This window comes from Heliangelus exortis, chromosome 2 (assembly GCF_036169615.1).
Source record: "Heliangelus exortis chromosome 2, bHelExo1.hap1, whole genome shotgun sequence".
Lineage (NCBI taxonomy): Eukaryota > Metazoa > Chordata > Aves > Apodiformes > Trochilidae > Heliangelus > Heliangelus exortis.
In genome coordinates, this window is record NC_092423.1 from 70,589,557 (window position 1) to 70,609,732 (window position 20,176).

At 46.6% G+C, this 20,176-nt stretch overlaps 1 long non-coding RNA gene across 1 annotated transcript in view; it reads right to left on the minus strand.

Moving 5' to 3' along the window:
- Positions 1–14,949, minus strand: part of LOC139793722 (uncharacterized) — a 35,839-nt gene extending 20,890 nt beyond the window's left edge. Inside the window, exons 1-2 of the long non-coding RNA XR_011724746.1 lie at positions 14,446–14,949; positions 4,876–5,010 (exon numbers count right to left, since the gene is read on the minus strand). This is a non-coding gene — a long non-coding RNA (uncharacterized lncRNA). The remainder of the gene's footprint in view (positions 1–4,875; positions 5,011–14,445) is intronic.
- Between the last annotated feature and the right edge of the window lie 5,227 nt (positions 14,950–20,176).

Genomic DNA, 20,176 nt, shown 5'->3' on the forward strand with positions numbered 1-20,176 from the left:
CAATGTTTCCCTCCTGCCCACCTCACCATGCTTTCCAGCTGAGCATGCTCAGCTCCTCACAGGTGAGGAAGCCTCTGACAGGATGCACAGGAAGATGTGAGAAAATTTTAGGGGAAGAATTATTGAAGAAAGAACAATATACAGCCTAACTTATTGGGAAGAGTAAATAATGTGAAAAAATAAAGAAGGATGAAAGCAGAGCTTTCTGATGAGTGTTCAGAATCTGATTTTTATGATCGTGTTGAAACTTGTGCAAACAGTACCTGGACTTTGTGGTCTTTTAAGTGGTCATTCTGACATTAACAAGAAAAGAAAAAATGTGCGGTATCACCAGAGAATATTGCAATTGGGATAAAAACCTTGGTGAAAAGGTTATTTTCATATCATAATGCACTTTCTGAAATCGCAGTAACTGTATATGAACAACAGTGGCATTTAAATGTCAGAGGTGAAATCCAGACTTCACTGCAGTAGGCTCAGGTTTTATATATTCATACAATTGTTTTGACTGGAAAAAACTTTTAGACCATCAAGTCCAACTATTAACATAGTGCACAGCCAAGTCTACCACTAAACCGTATCCCAAACCACATCCACATGTCTTTGAATGCTTCCCTCAATGATGACGTGACCATTTCCCTGAGCACCCTGTGTCAGTGCTTGACAACCCTTTCAGTGAAATAATTTTTCATAATATCTAATCTAAATCTCCCATGGCACAACCTGAGGACATTCCCTGTGACCCATTTCTGTGACTCATTACCTGGGAGAAGACACCAACCCCCTCCTCTCCACAGCATGGTAGTTGTAGAGGGTGATAAGGTCTCCCCTCAGCCTCCTTTTCTCCAGAATGAACAACCCCAGCTCCCTCAGCTGCTCCTCATAAGATTTGTTCTCAAAACCCCTCAACGTGTCTTTTTTTTTTGCCCTTCTCTGGACTCACTGTAGCACCTCAATGTTTCTTGTAGTGTGGGGCCCAGAACTGAACAGTGTTTGAGGTGAAGCATCACAGGTGCTCAGGGAGACAACCACTTCCCTGCTGGCCACACTATTTTTGATACAAGCCAGGATGCTTGGATGTTGTCCTTGGCCACGGGGGCACATTGCTGGCTCATACTCAGCCAGCTGTTGACCAGCATCTCCAGATCCTTTTCTTCTGGGTAAATTCCAGGCCACTCTTCCACACGACTGTAGTTTTGCATTACACTACCCTTTCCTATCCACCTCAAAGGTACCATAACTGGACCAGACAGTTTCACAAGTAGATTTATAATCTCTAAATATATATTGGTATTCCTACTACTGCTCCTCTACTAGTAATACATAAATCCCTCAGAACTAAAGATAAGCAGAGAACAGGATTCTTTCTTTTCAGTTTCCACAGTGCATTGGAATGAAAAGATGAAGCATTCTGACTTTAATCACTAAAAAAAGTCATCTTAGGGCTTCCCTGACAATCACTTAACAAAGCCCTCCCACCCCCAAAAGCACCAGAGATTTCTGAAACAGGAAGAGGGAGGGGTGAGAGGGAGATAATCACCTTTCAGAGAAATTACTTCAATTTCCTAGGAAATTACTGCAATAGCATATCACATACAAAAGAAATTCAACTTCCACTGTTTCTGCAACTGTAATAAAAATTATTTTGCATTCACGTAGAGTCTTTTATCACATAATCTAGGTATTATTTAGCCTAAAAACTCTTTCAGATGGTATCTATCATATCTTTGTAAAGCATTTAGTACAGTAGGATAGAATATGATTGTAGAATTTAGGGGCTAATGTAACAAATGTTTCCTCTTTAAATGAAATAAAATATAAATTTCTCACTAGACATGCAGAGCAGTTACGGATTTCAGTGAAATATATTTTTAATGTAATTAGATGACAGACTATGAGTAAAAGATCTCATTAAACTAACTTTCTTGATTATTTCTAATGTTCTGTTGTTCTGCACCTATCAAAGTTAGCACCTGCTAAATATCAGTACTTTTTATCAGGAAACTCTAAGTAAATTCCTATTAACTTGAATCTCAGTTGATAGCACAAGAGATAAAAATCTTCCTGCTCTTACTGCCTTAATAGTTCAACATATTTATGTACCAGCTCTTTGAGAAGTTGAAATTCTTAATAATTTCAGGCCATTTAATTATCTTTGGAACTAAATTTTCCCTCTATTTCCCATTGTAAAGCAACAATAAATGGAAGCTCAGAAACTCAGCTTAAGCTATTTGGTCTGATAATGTCAAAGAGCTATGTGACCTCTGAACCATACTAATAGCCTGGAAGAACTACTGAAAGGTCCTCAGAAGCTGACAAACCTACCCAATTTCAGCAACACATGCTCTTCATGTGACAGGAAGCTGTGAAAATCATTCATCACCTAGACCACCAAAGTGCAGTTCCTCTCAGTTACTTAGAAATTCCAGATGAGACTGCCAAAAGGATCACAACTTCAGAAGGAAATGCAGAGTTTCTTCTAGCAGGATTGCTCTAAAGCAGAAAAAAAGAAAAATTCCTGCAATAGTACAGTTTTTCTGGTGTTACCTGCTGAGGAGGTGCACACCTTCCCTTTTCTGACAGATGTAGAGCTTGGAGAGAGCAACACAAGTTGAATGATGGAATAGTCTGGAGATGTCACCCTAGAAAATAATTGTGTGAGCCAAAAGATGGCTTTATAATGAGACCTTTTAGAAGTGCAGCTATTTAGTATTACCAGCATTAAATTCTTCACCTAGCACATATAAGAATGACTTCCTTCCTGAGACATTAGAGCCTTTTAGTAATCAAAATGCTGAAACAGTATGGCAAAAAATCGGCATATGTCTGTTGCGGCGAGCCTTTCTCTCGGGGACCCGGCTCTTCTCCGGAGCTCTCTTGTCATCCCTCTCCTCAGGCGTCCTCATCTCTTCTCTTCTGCCTCTGGGAGCATGCCTTTTATTTTGCCCTTCAGCCCCGCCCATTTCTGGCTGGGGCAGGCCCTAATTATTGGGCACAGCTGGGCCTAAGCTCCCGGTTCATTATCGGCAACACCTGGTGACTTGTGGTTCTCACTACATTTCCCCCCTTTTTGTTGTTTGTTGAAAAATAGACTTCATTTTTTCAATAATTTACAATTAATTACAATATTTTCATTATTTTTCAACATTTTTAACATTTTCAATAATTTAACATTTCATTATTCTTCCATTACTTTTTTAAACATTTCATTATTTTTCAACATTTTTTCACCTATTTTTTGAGGAGGGAAAATTCGGGCTCTTTAGCCTCTGTTAGCAGGAGATGAGGTCTTAAAACACCAGCTCAGTTTTCGCTGGTACTCGCCACCTCGGGATGCCTGGCCATGCAGAGGCTTCTCCGAGCATTCAGCGCACCAGTCTTATCGCGTGTCCCTAGGGCCCCGTTTCAGGACCGCACTATCGCGTGTCCATGGGGGATACGTTTCAGGACCGCACTATCGCGTGTCCCGGGGAGGCTCCGTTTCAGGACTGCATCGCATGTCCCTGGGAGACTCCGTTTCAGGACCGCACTGACTTGATGCGCACTCAGAGCTCTGCTTCAGCTTCAGCATTCCTCGGGCTTGAGTTCCGCGCGCCAACTCGCTGCGCCTTTCGAGCCTCATTCTTCTCTCCTGCCTGGTTCGCCATTCCGGGCTGTTGTATCTTGCCGTGCTGGGCTTTTACTCCGAGCTCTTCACGCCGCCTACAGCATTTAAGCCTGGCCTTGTGGAGCTTCACCCGTGGTTGCGTATTTGGAGCTCTTTCTAGAGCGTCCCGCACCAACGTAGTGGCTCCATCTGACGTGGTTGCGTATTTCGAAGCTCTTTATATCGCCTTCCGCATTTAAGCCAGGCTTTGTAGAGCTTCCCGCAACCAACGTGGTCGTGTAGAGCTTCTTATATTACCTCAGCGTTCACGGCTGCTGTTGTTGCCTGCATTCTCCACCAGTTGTTGCGGCGAACCTTTCTCTGGGGGACACGGCTCTTCTCTGGAGCTCTCTTGTTGTTGCGGCGAGCCTTTCTCTCGGGGACCCGGCTCTTCTCCGGAGCTCTCTTGTCATCCCTCTCCTCAGGCGTCTTCATCTCTTCTCTTCTGCTTCTGGGAGCATGCCTTTTATTTTGCCCTTCAGCCCCGCCCATTTCCGGCTGGGGCAGGCCCTAATTATTGGGCACAGCTGGGCCTAAGCTCCCGGTTCATTATCGGCAACACCTGGTGACTTGTGGCTCTCACTACATATGTGTAATGGCAGGATTGGTTGTTTTTTGTTGTTTGTCTGTCTGTTTTGTGTATTTTTTTTCCAGTAGAACTTATGTGCTATTCTGTTACATGGAGGGATTTGTAAGCTATAGAGACTTACAGTTCTGAGGTCAAGAGGTGCTTCTGCCCCTACTTGTCAGGCGATGAATTTACAACTCCGGACACTCTTCAGTAACCACAGATTTTCCCACTCGGCTACTTGAGGGTGCATTGTGTGTTGCAGCTGACATCTATCAAAAAACATTTGGCTTTTCTAAATCACTTCTTTCCCTTGCAACTGCTGTTATTCATATTAATATTCAGAACATCCATTTTGGACAAGTGAGACTAAAACATCTAGAGAAATTCATTATCAGGTAAGATTTATGAGGTACATAGATTTTCTGCTTAACACCTCAAAAGTTCCAAGACCTACTTGACCTACAAAAACACTTCCCTCCCAGATATGTCTTCACCTTTTAAATTAGAAGTTTTCAGGGTATTTACAGCCTGAAGTTAACCCTCAGATAATTAAAAAAAAAATAAAAATTCAAAACTACAGAACCTGCATTCTGTAGTTCCATCATCTAATATGGAAAAAAGAGAGTTTCTCTGTTTTGAAATATATGCCAAGTATTACCTTCGTGTCACCTTCAGGTTTTCCATCATGAAATGATTTCAATGTCCTCTCCTCGAAACAGTGTTGCAAGATGAAGTTGGAGCCATACTGTCACTATTTACTGTACAACTAGAAGTCCACTTTGAGCCTGAATAGCTGTCAGATTTAAATAAAAAATATTATCATGATGAGTTGGGTTGTTTTTTTCCCTAAATTGCCTCCAATCTTTTTGAGGTTGGTCCTTCATTAAAAAAGATGCTATAAAATCTGTATTATAAAAAGATTCATGATCCCTATAAACCAGAAAATGAAAGAAAAAACTCATACAAATGCATCTTTTCTTGTCCCTGTTGTCATCATTATGAAATTAACGTTTACATTTCAGATTTTCCTTTCATCAGTAAAGGCACTGCAGCAGAACAGATGAATGCCAGACATACCATACTTTCTGTCTGCATTTTTTATTCATGTATTAGAAAGAAGAATTCAGCAAATCAGGAAGTTTAATTATATTTAATAATATTCTTGAAGGGAATGAGGATATGATGAATACAAGGTTCAGGTTTTTTGTAGTAAATCATATCTTTCCACAAGACAATGAGATCCTTATTTCTTGAGGCAACATAGAAAGACAAGAAACACTGTGACTGTGTTCTCTCTCTTCTTTCTATGGCCTGCAGGAAGGCACTCACTGCCTCTACTGCTGTATCCACAATGGTGTGTGACAGGTGACGGCTATACCTCAGAAGGGGAAAACCCTCTATTGGTGCTCTCAGGTGAGTCCAATGAGCTGATAAGGGAGCACAGCCCAGCACTGCCAAGAGGGATATAAAGGGCTGCCAAGGGTTGCCCTACCTTCTGCTGGTGGCCTAAGGTGAGGCCAATCAGCTGAGTAGGGGGCAGCACTCACCACTGCCAAGAGGGATATAAAGAGCTGCGCCACCTTCTTCTGAAAAGAAAGAAGAGCTTCCCTGCATTCTGCTGGTGGTCTCAGGTTAGGCCAAGGAGTTGAAAAGGGAGCAGCACCCAGCACTGCCAAGAGGGATACAAAGAGCTGCGCCACCTTCTTCTGGTGGCCTCAGGTAAGGCCAATAAGCTGATAAGGGGGCAGCACCCTGCATTGCAGAGATATAAAGGGCTTTGAAGAGCTGCCCCACCTTCTGCTGGTGGCCTCAGGTGAGGCAAATCAGCTGATAAGGGGGAAGCACCCAGCACTACCTACAGAGAGATGAAGAGCTGCCCTACCTTCTTCTGATGGCCTCAGGTGAGGCCAATCAGCTGATAAGGGCATGGCACCCAGTACTGCCCTGAGGGATATAAAGATCTGCCCACTTTCTGGGCAGGTCTTCTAGCACCTTCTCCTAGTTGCCTCAGGGGAGGCCAATCAGCTTATAAGGGGGTGGCACCCAGTGCTGCCAAGAGGGATATAAAGGACTGGAAAGAGTTGCCCCACCTTCTACTGGTGGTCTCAGGTGAGGTCAGTCATCTGAAAAAATGACTCAAAAGATATAAAGATATAAAGAGCTGTGCCACCTTCTTCTGATGGCCTCAGATAAGGTCAATATGCTTATAAGGGAGCGTCACCCAGCACTGCCCTAGAGGGATATAAAAGGGTTCAAAGAGCTGCAAAGAGCTGCACTACCTTCTGCTTGTGATTTCAGGTGATGCCAATCAGCTGAGAAGAGGGTGGCACCAAGCACTTCCAGGAGGGATATATATGGCTTCGAAGAGCTGCCCCACCTTCTGGCCTCAGGTGAGGCCAATCAGCTGATAAGAGGGCAGCACCAAGCCCTGCAAAGAGGGATATAAAAGGCTTCGAAGAGGTACAAAAAGCTTCACTACCTTCTGCTGGTGGTCTCAGGTGAGGCCAATCAGCTGATAAGGGGGGGGCACCCAGAGCTGCTGAGAGAGATATAAAGAGCTACCCACCTTCTGCTAGTAGCCTCAGGTGAGGCCAAAGAGCTGGTAAGGGAGCAGCACCCAGCACTGCTGACCGGGATATAAAGAGCTGCGAAGATCTGCCCCACCTTCTGCTGGTGGTCTCAGGTGAGGCCAATCAGATAATAAGGCAGTGGTACCAAGCCCTGCCGAGAGGAATAGAAAGGGATATGAAGAGCTTTCCCACCTTCTGGTGGCCTCAGGTGAGGCAAATCAGGTCATAAGGTAGCGGCACCCAGCACTGCTGCGAGGGATACAAAGAGCTGCCCTACCTTCTGCTGGCAGCCGCAGGTTAGGCCAAGGAGTTGAAAAGGGAGTGGCATCCAGCACTGCCATGAGGGATATAAAGGGCTGTGCAGAGCTGCCCCAACTTCTGCTGGTGGTGTCAGGTGAGGCCAATCAGCTAATATGGGGGAGACACCCAGCACTGCCGAGAGGGATATAAAGGACTGCCCAGCCTTCTGCTGGTAGCCTCAGGTAAAGCCAATAAGCTGATAAGGGAGCAGAACCCAGCACTGCGGAGAGGGATAGAAAAGGCTTCAAAGAGATGAAAATAGCTGCACTACATTCTGCTGGTGGTCTCAGGTGAAGCCAGTCAGCTGATATGGGGGTGGCACCCAGCACTGCCAGGAGGGATATATATGGCTCTAAAGAGCTGCCCCACTTTCTGCTTCTGGCCTCAGGTGAGGCCAATCAACTGATAAGAGGGTAGCACCCAGCACTGCCGAGAGGGATATAAAGAGCTGCCCCACCTTCTGCTGGTAGCTGCAGGTTAGGCCAAGGAGTTGAAAAGGGAGAGGCACCCAGCACTGCCACGAGGGATATAAAGGGCTGTGAAGAGCTGCCCCACCTCCTGCTGGTGGTCTCAGGAGAGGCCAATAAGATGATATGGGGGGTGGCACCCAGTACTGCTGAGAGGGAAATAAAGAGGTGGGAGTAGTGTCAGGGACCCTGAGCTCAGTGAACAGGAGCAGGCAAAGAGGAATGTGGCACAGCAGTTAGCAAGGCAGTTTTACACAGGTAGGGAAGCAGGAGGGGCACAGCCACCTCCCAGCTCTCTTGAAGTAGCAATGGTCTCCAAAAAAGCAAAACCTGTTGCTGTTAAGACGCAGGGTGCGTTTACACAGAATGAAGCCCTTAAGAGGGACAGCAAGAGGGATGTAGCTGTTCAGGCCTCTGGCTGTGTAGAGTGTCTAAGCCTCATGTTAGCACCAGAGGACAGTGTGAGTGGGGTCTGTGTGTGATGCGAGCAGGTGAATGACTTGCTATGCCTGGTGGCAGAGCTCAAGGAGAGGTAGAGAGACTCCTCAGGTGCCCTTAGAGAACAGACATGAGGCCTGGACTCAGAGAATCAAGAAGAGGACAGACAAGAGGAAGATCTGTCTGGAAGGTCTCCTGTTTGCCCCCCACCTACCAGATGGGTTACAACTACAGCTACAGAGAAAAAGAAAGAAGGGTAGTTGTAGCTGGTGACTCCCTTCTGAGGGAAACTGAGGGCCCTATATGTCGATTGGACCCATCCCACAGGGAGGTCTGCTGTTTTCCTGGGGCCCGGGTGAGGGATATTAGTAGGAGACTCCCCCAGCTAATTTGGCCCTCTATTATTATCCACTGTTAGTAGTCCAGGCTGGCAGTGATGACATTAATTTAAGAAGTACTAAGACAATTAAAAAGGACTTCAGGGCACTGGGTCGTTTAGTTGGTGGGTCAGGAGCACAGGTGGTGTTTGCCTCAGTTCCTGCAGTAGCACAGATGAATGAGGATGGGAGTAGGAAAACCTATCATATCAATAGGTTTGAAGGGGGATGGGGTCAAAACTGGGCTCTCCAGAAAGGAGCCCAAGGGTGGACAGCCCAAGTGAAGCCAAATGAAATCAGCAGCCCAGCTGAAGTGCATGTACACCAATGCATGCAGCATGGGCAACAAACAGGAGGAGCTGTAAGCCATCGTGCAGAAGGAAAGCTATGATGTAGTTGCTATAATGGAAACGTGGTGGGATGACTCCCATGACTGGAGTGCTGCCATGGGTGGCTACAGGCTCTTCAGAAGGGACAGGCAGGGTAGGAGAGGTGGAGGGGTGGAGGGGTAGCTCTATATGTTAGAGAGTCTCTTGACTCTGTAGAAGTTGAAGTCAGTAATGATAAGGTTTTGTGCCTGTGGATCAGAATCAGGGGGAAGGCCAACAAGGCTGATATCCTGGTGGGAGTCTGTTACAGACCACCCAATCAGGATGATGAGGGTGATGAATTATTCTACAAGCAACTGGTGGATGTTTCAAAATTGTCAGCCCTTGTTCTCGTGGGTGACTTTAACCTGCCAGACATCTGCTGGGAACTCCACACAGCAGAGAGGAGGCAGTCTAGGAAATTCATGAAGTGTATAGAGGATAATTTCCTGCTCCAGCTGGTAAAAGGAGCCCCTCTAGACCTCCTGTTCACAAACAGAGAGGGGCTGGTGAGAGAGGTAGTGGTCGGTGGACATCGGGGACACGGTGATCTCAAAATAATAGAGTTTTCAATACTCAGGGATGCAAGGAGGGCAATCAATAAAACCTCTACATTGGACTTCCAGAGGGCAGATTTTGGCCTATTCAGAAGACTGATTCAGAGTGTACCCTGGGAAACAGCCCTTGAAAACAAAGGGGTCCAGGAGGGATGGACGTACTTCAAGAAGCAAGTTTTGAAAGCACAGGAGCAGGCTGTCCCGGTGTGCCAAAAGGAGAGCTGGCAGGGAAGACGACTGGTCTGGCTGAACAGGGAGATTTTGAAAGAAATTAGGGTAAAGAAGAGAGCCTACCAATTATGGAAAAAAGGGCTAACTACTCAAGAAGAATTTAGGAATATAGTTAGGTTGTGTAGAAAGAAAATTAGAGACAAAGGCACAACTTGAACTGAACCTCACCACCTCTGTGAAGGATAACAAAAAGTCCTACAGATAAATCAATAGCAAAAGGAGGGGCAGGGAGAACATCCATTCTCTACTGGACATGGGTGGGAATATAGTTATCAAAGATGAAGAAAAGGCTGAGGTATTTAACACCTTCCTTGCCTCAGTTTTCAACAGTAAGACAGGTTGTCCTGAGGACAGCTGGCTTCTGGAGCTTGTAGAAAGAAACAAGAATCTGAACAGCCCCCCTGCAATCCAGTAGGAAACAGTCAGTGACCCACTGAGCTGCTTGGATCCCCACAAGTCTATGGGACCAGATGGGATCCACCCAAGGGTGATGAGGGAGCTGGCAGAAGAGCTCGCCAAGCCTCTCTCTATCATCTACCAACAGTCCTGGCTCACCAGGGACATCCCAGATGATTGGAAGCTGGCGAATGTCACACCAATTCACAAAAAGGGCCGAAAGGAGGACCCGGGAAACTACAGGCCCATCAGCCTGACCTCACTGCCTGGCAAGGTTATGGAGCAGATCATCCTGGGGGCAATCACACAGCACCTACAGGATGGACAAGGGATCAGACCCAGCCAGCACGGGTTTAGGAAGGGCAGGTCCTGTCTGACCAACCTGATCTCCTTTTACGATCAGGTGACCCGCCTGGTGGATGAGGGGAAGGCTGTGGATGTGGTCTACCTGGACTCCAGCAAAGCCTTTGACACCATCTCCCACAGCATTCTCCTGAAAAAGCTGTCAGCCCACACCATGGACAGGGGCACCCTGTGCTGGGTTAGGAACTGGCTGGAGGGCTGGGCCCAGAGAGTGGTGCTGAACGGTGCCGCATCCAGTTGGTGGCCGGTCACTAGTGGTGTCCCCCAGGGATCAGTGTTGGGCCCACTGTTTAATATCTTTATAGATGATTTAGATAAGGGGATTGAGTTCATCATCAGCAAATTTGCAGATGACACTAAGCTGGGGGGGAGTGTGGATCAGCTGGAAGGCAGCAGGGCTCTGCAGAGGGACCTGGACAGACTGGAGAGTTGGGCTGATTCCAGTGGGATGAGGTTCAACAAGGCCAAGTGCCGGGTCCTGCACTTTAGCCACAACAACCCCATGCAGTGCTACAGGCTGGGCACAGAGTGGCTGAGAGAAGCCAGACAGAAAGGGACCTGGGAGTCTGGATTGACAGGAAGCTGAACATGAGCCAGCAGTGTGCCCAGGTGGCCAAGAAGGCCAATGGCATCCTGGCCTGTATCAGGAACAGCGTGGCCAGCAGATCCAAGGAAGTGATTCTGCCCCTGTACTCAGTGCTGGTGAGGCCACACCTCGAGTCCTGTGTCCAGTTCTGGGCCCCTCAGTTCAGGAAGGAGATTGAGGTCCCGGAGTGGGTCCAAAGGAGGGCAACTAGGCTGGTGAAGGGATCCAGCACAAGTCCTATGAGGAGAGGCTGAGGGAGCTGGGGCTGTTCAGCCTGGAGGAGGCTCAGAGGAGACCTCATCACTCTCTACAACTCCCTGAAAGGAGGGTGTAGCCAGGGGGGCGTCAGTCTCTTTTCCCAGGCAACTGTCAGCAAGACAAGAGGGCACGGTCTCAAATTGTGCCAGGGGAGGTTTACGTTGGATATTAGAAAGAATTTCTTTACAGAGAGGGTGATCAGACATTGGAATGGGCTGCCCAGGGAAGTAGTGGATTCTCTGTCTCTGGAGATACTTAAAAAGAGACTGGATGTGGCACTCAGTGCCATGGTCTAGTAACCATGGCAGTAGTGGAGCAAGGGTTGGACTTGATGATCTCTGAGTTCCCTTCCAACCCAGCCAATTGGTTCTATGAATCTATGAAATAACTCTGTTTTTCTTTTTAGACCCATATGCACAGAAGTGCTTATTTCCCTCAGCAACTTTGCTTAGATGTTTCTGATCTAAGACCATTCTTCCAAATGACAGTTAAAAAACACTCAATTTGCAATAAACTAAATTTTTCCACTGAGCATCTAAAGCTGTATCCCTTGAGCATCCCAATATTTGAAGGGAGAAGGGAATAAAACCAGGCCCACTTCAGACCAGCCTAAGGGTGGCATGGAGATGCTAAGGGTGAAACTGATAGCGCAGCTGAAGTGCATCTACACCAATGCATGCAGCATGGGCAATAAACAGGAGGAGCTTGAAGGCATCGTGTGGCAGGACAGCTAGGATCTAGTTGTCATCACAGCAACATGATGGGATAACTCTCATGTCTGGAATACTGCAACAGGTGGCTATAAGCTCTTCAGGAAGGATAGACAGAGAAGAAGAGGGTGGTGGGGTGGCTCTGTATGTTAAGGAGTATTTTCATTGCATGGAGTTTAACAGTGATAATAATAAGGCTGAGTGTCTGTGGGTAAGGATGAGCGAGAAAGGAAATAAGGAGCATGTAGAATCATAGAATGGTTAGGGTTGGATAGGACCTTAAAGATCATCAAGATCCAACCCCCTGCATGGGCAGGGACACCTCCCACTAGACCAGGTTGCACAAGGCCTCATCCAGCCTGACCTTAAGCACTTCCAGGGATGGGGTATCAACAACCTCTCTAGACAACCTATTCCAGTGTCCAACTACCCTTATGGTAAAGAATTTTTTCCTAATATCTAACCTAAATCTACCCTCTTTCAGTTTAAAATCATTACCCCTTGTCCTGTCACCATCCTCTCAGGTGAAAAGCCCCTCCCCAGGCCCCTTCATGTACTGGAAAGCTGCCATAAGGCCTCCCCAGAGCCTTCTCTCCTCCAGGCTGAATCACCCCAACCTCTCAGAGTCTGCATAGCAGAGGTGCTCCAGCCCTTTGACCATCTTTGTGGCCCTTCTCTGAACCCTCTCCAACAGGTTTGTGTCCCTCCCATGCTGCGGGCTCCATGTTGTACACAGTACTCCAGTTGAGGTCTCACGAGAGCGGAGTTGAGGGGCAGAATCACCTCCCTCTCCCTGCTGGCCATACTTCTTTTGGTGCAGCCCAGGATGCAGTTGGCCTTCTGGGCTGCGAGCACACATGGGCAGATCACGTTGAGCTTCTTATCTACTACCACCCCTGAGTCCCTTTCCTCAGGGCAGCTCTCTGTCCATTCTGCCCCCAGGCTGTAATTGTGCCTGGGGCTGAGCCAACCCAGGTGCAGGACCCTGCTCTTGGCCATATTGAACTTCATCAGGCTGGCAGGGGACAACTTCTCCAGCCTGTCAAGGTGCCTCTGGACGCTCTGCCTTCCCTCTAAGGTGCCACCCACACCACACCACCTGGAATTGTCAGCAAACCTGCTGAGGACACACTCTGTCCCACTGCCCATGTCTGCAACAAAGATGTTAAATAGCACTGGTCCCAACACTGACCCCTGAGGAACACCACTCGCCATCACTTGCCTCCATCTGGACACTGAACCATTGACCACAACCCTATGGGTGCAGCCATACAACCAATTGCTTATGCACTGAGTGGTCCATCTGTCAAATCCATATCTTGTCAGTTTGGAGACCAGGATATTGTGGTAGGACAGTGTCAAATGCCTTGCGCAAATCCAGGTAGATGATGTGTTCTGCCACTATCCACCATCTCTGTAGCCTTATTGTTGACACCAGTAATGTCACTCAGACGTATGACATCCCCAAAGGTTTACCACTTTTTGGCACCTCTGTAACCAATTACACCAAAAGAAGCTGAGTTTAAACGGCTATCCGTTGATAATATTAGCATTTTAAAATCACTTTGTGAGGTGTAATCTGAGGAGAACCTGAGTGACCACAAATCGAGCCTCGAATGTCTTATAACGTAAGGAGACCATGTAAACTTCCCGTCCTCTCACTGAAGCACGGTAGCTTTCACTCAAAAAGACACTACTAATGGCAAAATGGATTTAAAAAAAAAAAAAAAGTAAAAGTAATAAAAAACTCTTCAATCACTCAACATACAGATGTAACTAATTGATTTGAGGGTTGGCAGAGGAGTGTCATGTCAGCTAGTTTGATGTAGTAATTAATACAATAATCCTTCTTTGTTACTATTTTAATAGGGTAAACACCCTGTTAAAATAAACTGAAACAGTTGTTTCTGGCCAAAAGCTTGCAGTTGTGGTGAGCAGCATAATAACCTCACAATGTAAAACTTGCAGAGGAAAGAATGAATTACATTAATCCACAAAGATTCTTACTTTTGAAGTTCTACATCCTACACACCTTGTTTAAGTTGTTTTACCTAAAATGCATGAGTACTACTTTGGACGGAAATCTTTGCATACTGCCTGAAACCTTACAAAAAATTTTATAAAAATGTTTACTTTTTATACAAACCTCTCTGGCTTTTTTGAGAGGTGCCATGTGACAAAAAGATTTTGAATCCTTTCTCAGTTGCTGCTTTTCCCACCAACACCTCAAGCATCAATAACCTAAATCACAATTTGCCAGATTCCCACAATACATTGATCCAAAAATTAACCACATCATTGGAAATGCATGAGTAAATTTTGCAACGAATAATGTAGTTTTCAAGATGGTGAGTGCAGAGTGTGTTATAGTGGGACAGATTTAAGGTGCATTCACACCATATTCATGTCATCCAGCATAAGGTATTCAGGGTGTCATGAGAGAAATATTCTCTGTTTGTGGAAGTTTTACTTTATTATTCATTCTCAATGAAAATAGATTTCTGATTACTGATTAGGGTACTGAGGAAAACAAAGCACCAACAACTAAAAATTCAAGTAAACAATTTTACTCCTCATTCCCAATGTTCAGCTTATCAAATTACTTACCACATACAAACACACACTCCTAGCTCTCCCTCAGCACAGCGTATCTGATTTCCCAGGCATGTAGCACTTGGTCTGTCCCAATCCCTTCAGTGAGGCAACTGGTTTCCATCTGCCATGCCAGGTGTATTGGGTTTTTTTGACTTCTGCATGATTTTTGCTGGTTTCCCCCTGCTTCTTTTTCTCTTACTTGGGTCATCTTTGGCCACAGTCCCTCAAGAGTGTCTCTTTTAAGGCAGAGTGAGCTTCCTCCCAAGAGCCCCATCCTCTCCAACTACCTTCTCCACAGCATGTCCAGCTCCATGTTTCCGAAAGCATCACTTGTAACTAAAGACTGCCACTTGCTTGCTTGGATTTCTGACTCAGGTGCCACCTCAGATGGGCAGAAGTTTTGGCAGGTATTGGGGTGTTTTCATGTGTTTTAGAGATGGCTGTGCTTGGCAGTTGAGTCTTCATGTCATACCTCCTTCCACAATGCTGATCCCTTGCTACCAAACCCCTGCCATTTTATGCCATTATTATGCACAGGGTCCCTCTGCAGGCTGTGCTCTGTCCCCATTAGAGAGATCTCTATGATGCTCCTTTAATTTATTTCAGGATTAGTATTTTAAGATTTAAAGCTTCAGAAAGCTGAAGACTGCCCCAGCTGTACAGAAGAGAGACACTTTATTCACAGCACATGGCTTTGTGTGATCTTCATAACCTCTGGAGCTTTCCTTCAACTGAGCATTTGCTTGTCAGATTTTCAGTCTGTCATTTTTATAATGGTTGATAGCAGAAATAAGACAAACCACAGAGGAAGTAGCCGAAATACAGAATGTATATACATGTATATATTAAAAACATTATATATATAAAAAGTCAAAATCTTGCAATTGATGACAACTCTTTCAGTTCCCTTGTTGTCCCCTTGTTGTTTTCATTATTTGGTTGGAATTCTTTATTCACAGAAAATATGGAAAAAAAAAAAAAAAAAAAAGTGTAAAAACAGAACTAGATGGCAATTTCAGGTGTGTAAGGGACAGGAGAGGACAGTGAAAAATGTCAGCTTTGAAACAGGAAAGAGAATAAAAAAAATAGAACACCAGTGCAAACATCCTTCTCTTGGCTTTGGGTGGCATTGCAGGAAGAGTGGGGTGCCAGCCCACTGAAGGCACTGTGCTTTTCAGCACCCTTCCCCAGATTAATGGGTAATATATGGAAAAATGACAGTAAAAGGACAGCCATTACGTGAATCAGGTACGAGTCCCGCGCTGCTGCTAGCCTGGTGTTCCTACCGCACTGCTCCCTGTTCCTGCAAAAATAAAGTACTGCCCCTCTTCTCCCTTGTGCAGGGACCAGTTACGTGCAGCCCCAGTTGGCTTTCAAGATCAGCGGCTTTGCATAGCGACCGGCAACGGGGGCTGACACCAGCACCGCCCATCACCTGCTCCTGCACGGAGTCAAGTGCCGAGCCGGGACAGCCGGGACCGCACCATAAGCCCGGCGGCCGCATGAGCTTCCCGGGCGGGCCACAGGGAGGCACGGCCGGACCGGGAACACACCGCGCCGAGCTGAGAGGAACGGAGACAAGACGGGTCGAGATCAGCCGAGCCGAGCCGTACCAAATCAGGCCGTGACACAGCAAATCAGGCTGGGCGTGGCAGATCCGGATCCGACCGGGCTGTATCAGTGCTGCCAAATCAGGCCGTGCTGGGCCAAATCAGACTGGGCCTGGCTGAGCCAGGTCAGGCCAGTGCAAGCCAAGCTGAGCCATGCTGTGCTGAGCTGAGACATGCCAAGCCGAGTTGAGCCATAGTGTGCTGAGCCGAACAGAACTGTTTCACGCTGATCCAGGACATACTGGGCCAAACCAGCCCAGGCTGACTCAGGCTGGGCCAAGCCAGTTCAGGTCTTGCTGGACCAACTGGTGATGTGCTCTGCCATTCTGTCCTGCCCCGCACTGTACTGAGGTGCGCTGTGCCTTGGCTGGCCGTGCTAGGCCAAAGCCGGCTGGGCTGACCCAGGCCAGGCTGAGCCAGTTCAGGCTTGACCAAACCAACGCTTCATGTGCTCTGCTGTTCCATCCTGCACTGTGCTGGGCCAAGACAGGCCATGCCCAGCCGGACCCACCTGAGCTGAGTGAAGTCAGGCTGTGCCAGCTGAGCCAGATCAGGCTGGGCCTGACTAAGCCAGGTCAAACAGAACCAGGATGAGCTGTGCTGTGCTGAGATGTGCCAAGCTAAGCCAGGCCAGGTGGTGCTGAATCAGGCCAAGCCACATAACCACTGCATCCTGTTATGCCCAGCAACACTTGGCCTGCCGTGCTGAGACACTCTCAGCCAGTCCTGGTTATCATGGTTTTGGCCCTGTCACCACAAGCGGGTACTGGTGCAGTCAATGGGCCCAAGGGGACATCCCATCTTCAACAGCCACAGCCTGACCTACAGCTCCAGCAGTGCGGTGATGCATGGCCCACCTGGCCACGCTAACATCTGCTGGAGACCTGGCAAAACTTGGGGCACTACAGGTTTTGTCCTTGGCCACCTGCTTGCTTGACCTAGGTGGGATTGGGGTGTGTGACCACCAGGGACAGGGATGGCAGCAGGTGAGGGAGAAAGCGAGCAGGGTCTTGCAGTGCTCACAGTCACTGTCAGCCTGTGAAGGTTTGGCAATTTGCCACATTTCCCTTTGCAGTGTCCTCGAGAAAGATGGAGCCTTCCCTTCCCCTCCCCCTATATAAACATAAAATTGGCTCTTTTCACATTGCTGTAGTTGATGGGGATTTGTCACAAAACTCTTGTAACCATTAATGTAAACCTGATTTTGCAGGTAAAACCTGGTTGTGAACCTGGTTGACAACCCTGATTGTCTTCACACAAGCAAAGTGCGTGTAGCCAATGGCAGGAGTGCTTGCATGTTGCTGTGTCCTCACTGTCCCCTTGCACACCCATATGCCAATGTCTCAGCCAGTTTTGGGCTCTGCAGTCTAAAGGGATGTTTCCTCCCTATTCTGCTGCCCCAAAAATGTGTGAACATGGAGAACACTTGCTGTCTGCAAAGCAGACCTCACTCAGGCAAGCAGAGAGGTATTTTTTCGCCTCAAAATCTCTTGAACTTGTTCTCCTAGTAGGCCGCAGTTCTGTGTATATTTATGTGCATATGGGGGTAAGGCATGGAGAGCAGGATGGAGAGTCTGTATGCGTATGTATGCATCTGCAGGACAAGGAGGACAAGGGTCTTGCATGGTCCTCTCCTTTTATTACAGGTGAAGCTGTGGCAGAAGGGGCCCCTTTTTCAGATCAGGAAGGTTTATACTGAGAATCAGAGAGCAAATGTACAAACAAGGAATTAACACAGAGAGGACCCTGTGCCAACTATAATAATCAGTGTGACCAACAGTGAACACCAAGAATTGTTCCATTATATCATGAGACATTACATCGTGCTTGCAAAAAAAAAAAAGTCTTTGATGATATACAAAGAATTAGCAAGTACATTTCAGGGAATCCTCCTTTATTTCTTCAAGGGTTTCAACACATGTTAATTATCTTAGACATAATTTAACTTTCTTGGCAGTTAGATTGAACTTACTGGCATGAATTTTACACATATGCCATTTAAATTTGGAGGAAAAGAAGGTGCATGAATTATTTTAAAGGTTGCTCATTTATAGTTTCTTGGAGGACCTAAAAATCGAGACTTTCCAATAATTTCACCATGTATTCCTGAATTTTGCCCAATGTGACATGGTTTCAATAAACAGCAGATATTAACAAAGCTTTGTTTGCTTTTAGTCTCATAGTATGTACAGAGTAGTATCTCTGTGCAAAGTATTGTGATGTTGACCAAAAGTCACCAAATTGGTCAGGCATGATTTGCCCTTAGTGAAGTCATGTTGGCTGTCACCAGTCACCTCCTTATTTTCCACGTGCCTCAGCAGATTTTCAAGGAAGACCTGTGCCATGATCTTGCTGGGCAGAGGTGAGACAGACCAGCTTGCAGTTTCCCAGGTCTTCTTTTCCCCCCTTTTTAAAAATAGGGGCTATGTTACCTTTTTTTTTTCTCATCAGTGGGAACCTCACCAGACCACCATGACCTCTCAAATATGATAGACAGAGGCTTAGCCACTGCATCCACCAGCTCTATCAGGTCCCATAGACTTGTGCAGTTTCAGGTTCTTTAGATGATCATGAACCTCTTCTCCTACAGTGGGAGGAAATTCATTCTCACAGTCCCTGCTTTCATCTGCTGTGGCCTTTCCAATGAGGCTGGAGCACTTGCCAGAGAAGACTGATGGAAAGAAGTCATTGAGAACCTCAGCCTTCTCAATACGCTGTGAAGCTAGGTCTCCTGTTTCCTTTAGAAGAGGGCCTACATTTTCCTTGGTTGTCTTTTTATCCTCAACATACTTATAGAAGCTTTTCTTATTGCACTTTACATCCCTGGTGAGATTTAATTCTAACTGGGATTTGGCTCTCCTAAATTGATCTCTATGTGATCCTTAAATATTATCCTTAAATATCAGCCAACTTTCATGGGCCCCTCTTCCCTACAGGATTTTATCCCATGACACTTTTATGAGCATTTCCTTGAAAAGACTGAAATCTGCCCTTCTAAAATCAAGGACATTAAGCTTACTGTGAGCCCTCCCAGCTGACTTAAGGATTTCAAACCCTACCTTTTCATGGTCACTACAACCAAGGCTTCCCTTGAGCTTAGCATCCCTCACCAGCCAGTCCTTGTTGGTGAGAACAGGATCCAGTATAGAACAAGATCCTTGCTGGTTCCTTGATTACTTAGAAAAGGAAGATGTCATCTAGGCACTGTAGAAACCTCCCAGATTGTGCTTTGCAGTTTTTCCTCCAACAGATATCAGGGTGGTTGAAGTCTCCCATGAGTACCATGGACTGTGACTGTGAAGCTGCTCCTAGCTGTCTGTAGAGTGCCTCATCTATACTATCCTCCTGGTCATGTGGTCTGTAGCTGACCTCCACTGTAATATAATCTGTACTTGTCTTCCCTTTAATCTGAACCTGTAACTTCTCTATTGGCTCCTCATGTGTCCCCAGGGAGAGGTCCATGCACTCCAGCTGGTCTTTGACATAGAAGGCAACACCCCCACCTCGTCTCCACTGCCCACCCTTTCTGAAGAGTTTATAGCCCTCCATGCTGATGCTTCAGTTATAGGTGCTGAACCTATATCTGGTGAAACCACCAGGCTTCAGCGAGGCCAGTAAGATCATAACCCGGCAGGCAAGCACACATCTCTGGCTCTGCCTGTTTCTCATGCTGCATGCATTTGTATAGAGGCATTTTAGGTGTGCTTCCAGTGAAGTTTATGAACTAGCTGGAGTGCCTGGGCTTCCCCTGCTGACCTTTGCCCCTTCTGCAGGCTCAGAGCATCATTACTGATGTCATCATCACACCAAAACTAATCTGCATGGGATGAATTGAGGATCCCTCCCCCAGCCACATCAGTTTAAAGCCCTCTTCACCACCTTGGCTAGCTTATATCTGAGGATGTTCTTCCCTTTTTCTGATAGACGAATCTCATCAGCCCCCAGATGACCAGATCTATCAAAGCTGGTGCCATGGTCCAGATAGCCAAACCCCTGCTTGTAGCACCAGTCATGTAGACAGCTATTGATTTGCTGGATCTGGTTGGCCCTATGTATCCTCTTCCCTCTGACCAGTAGGGTTGATGAAAATACTGCCTGAACTCCAGAGTTCTGAACTGCTACTCCCAGAGCCC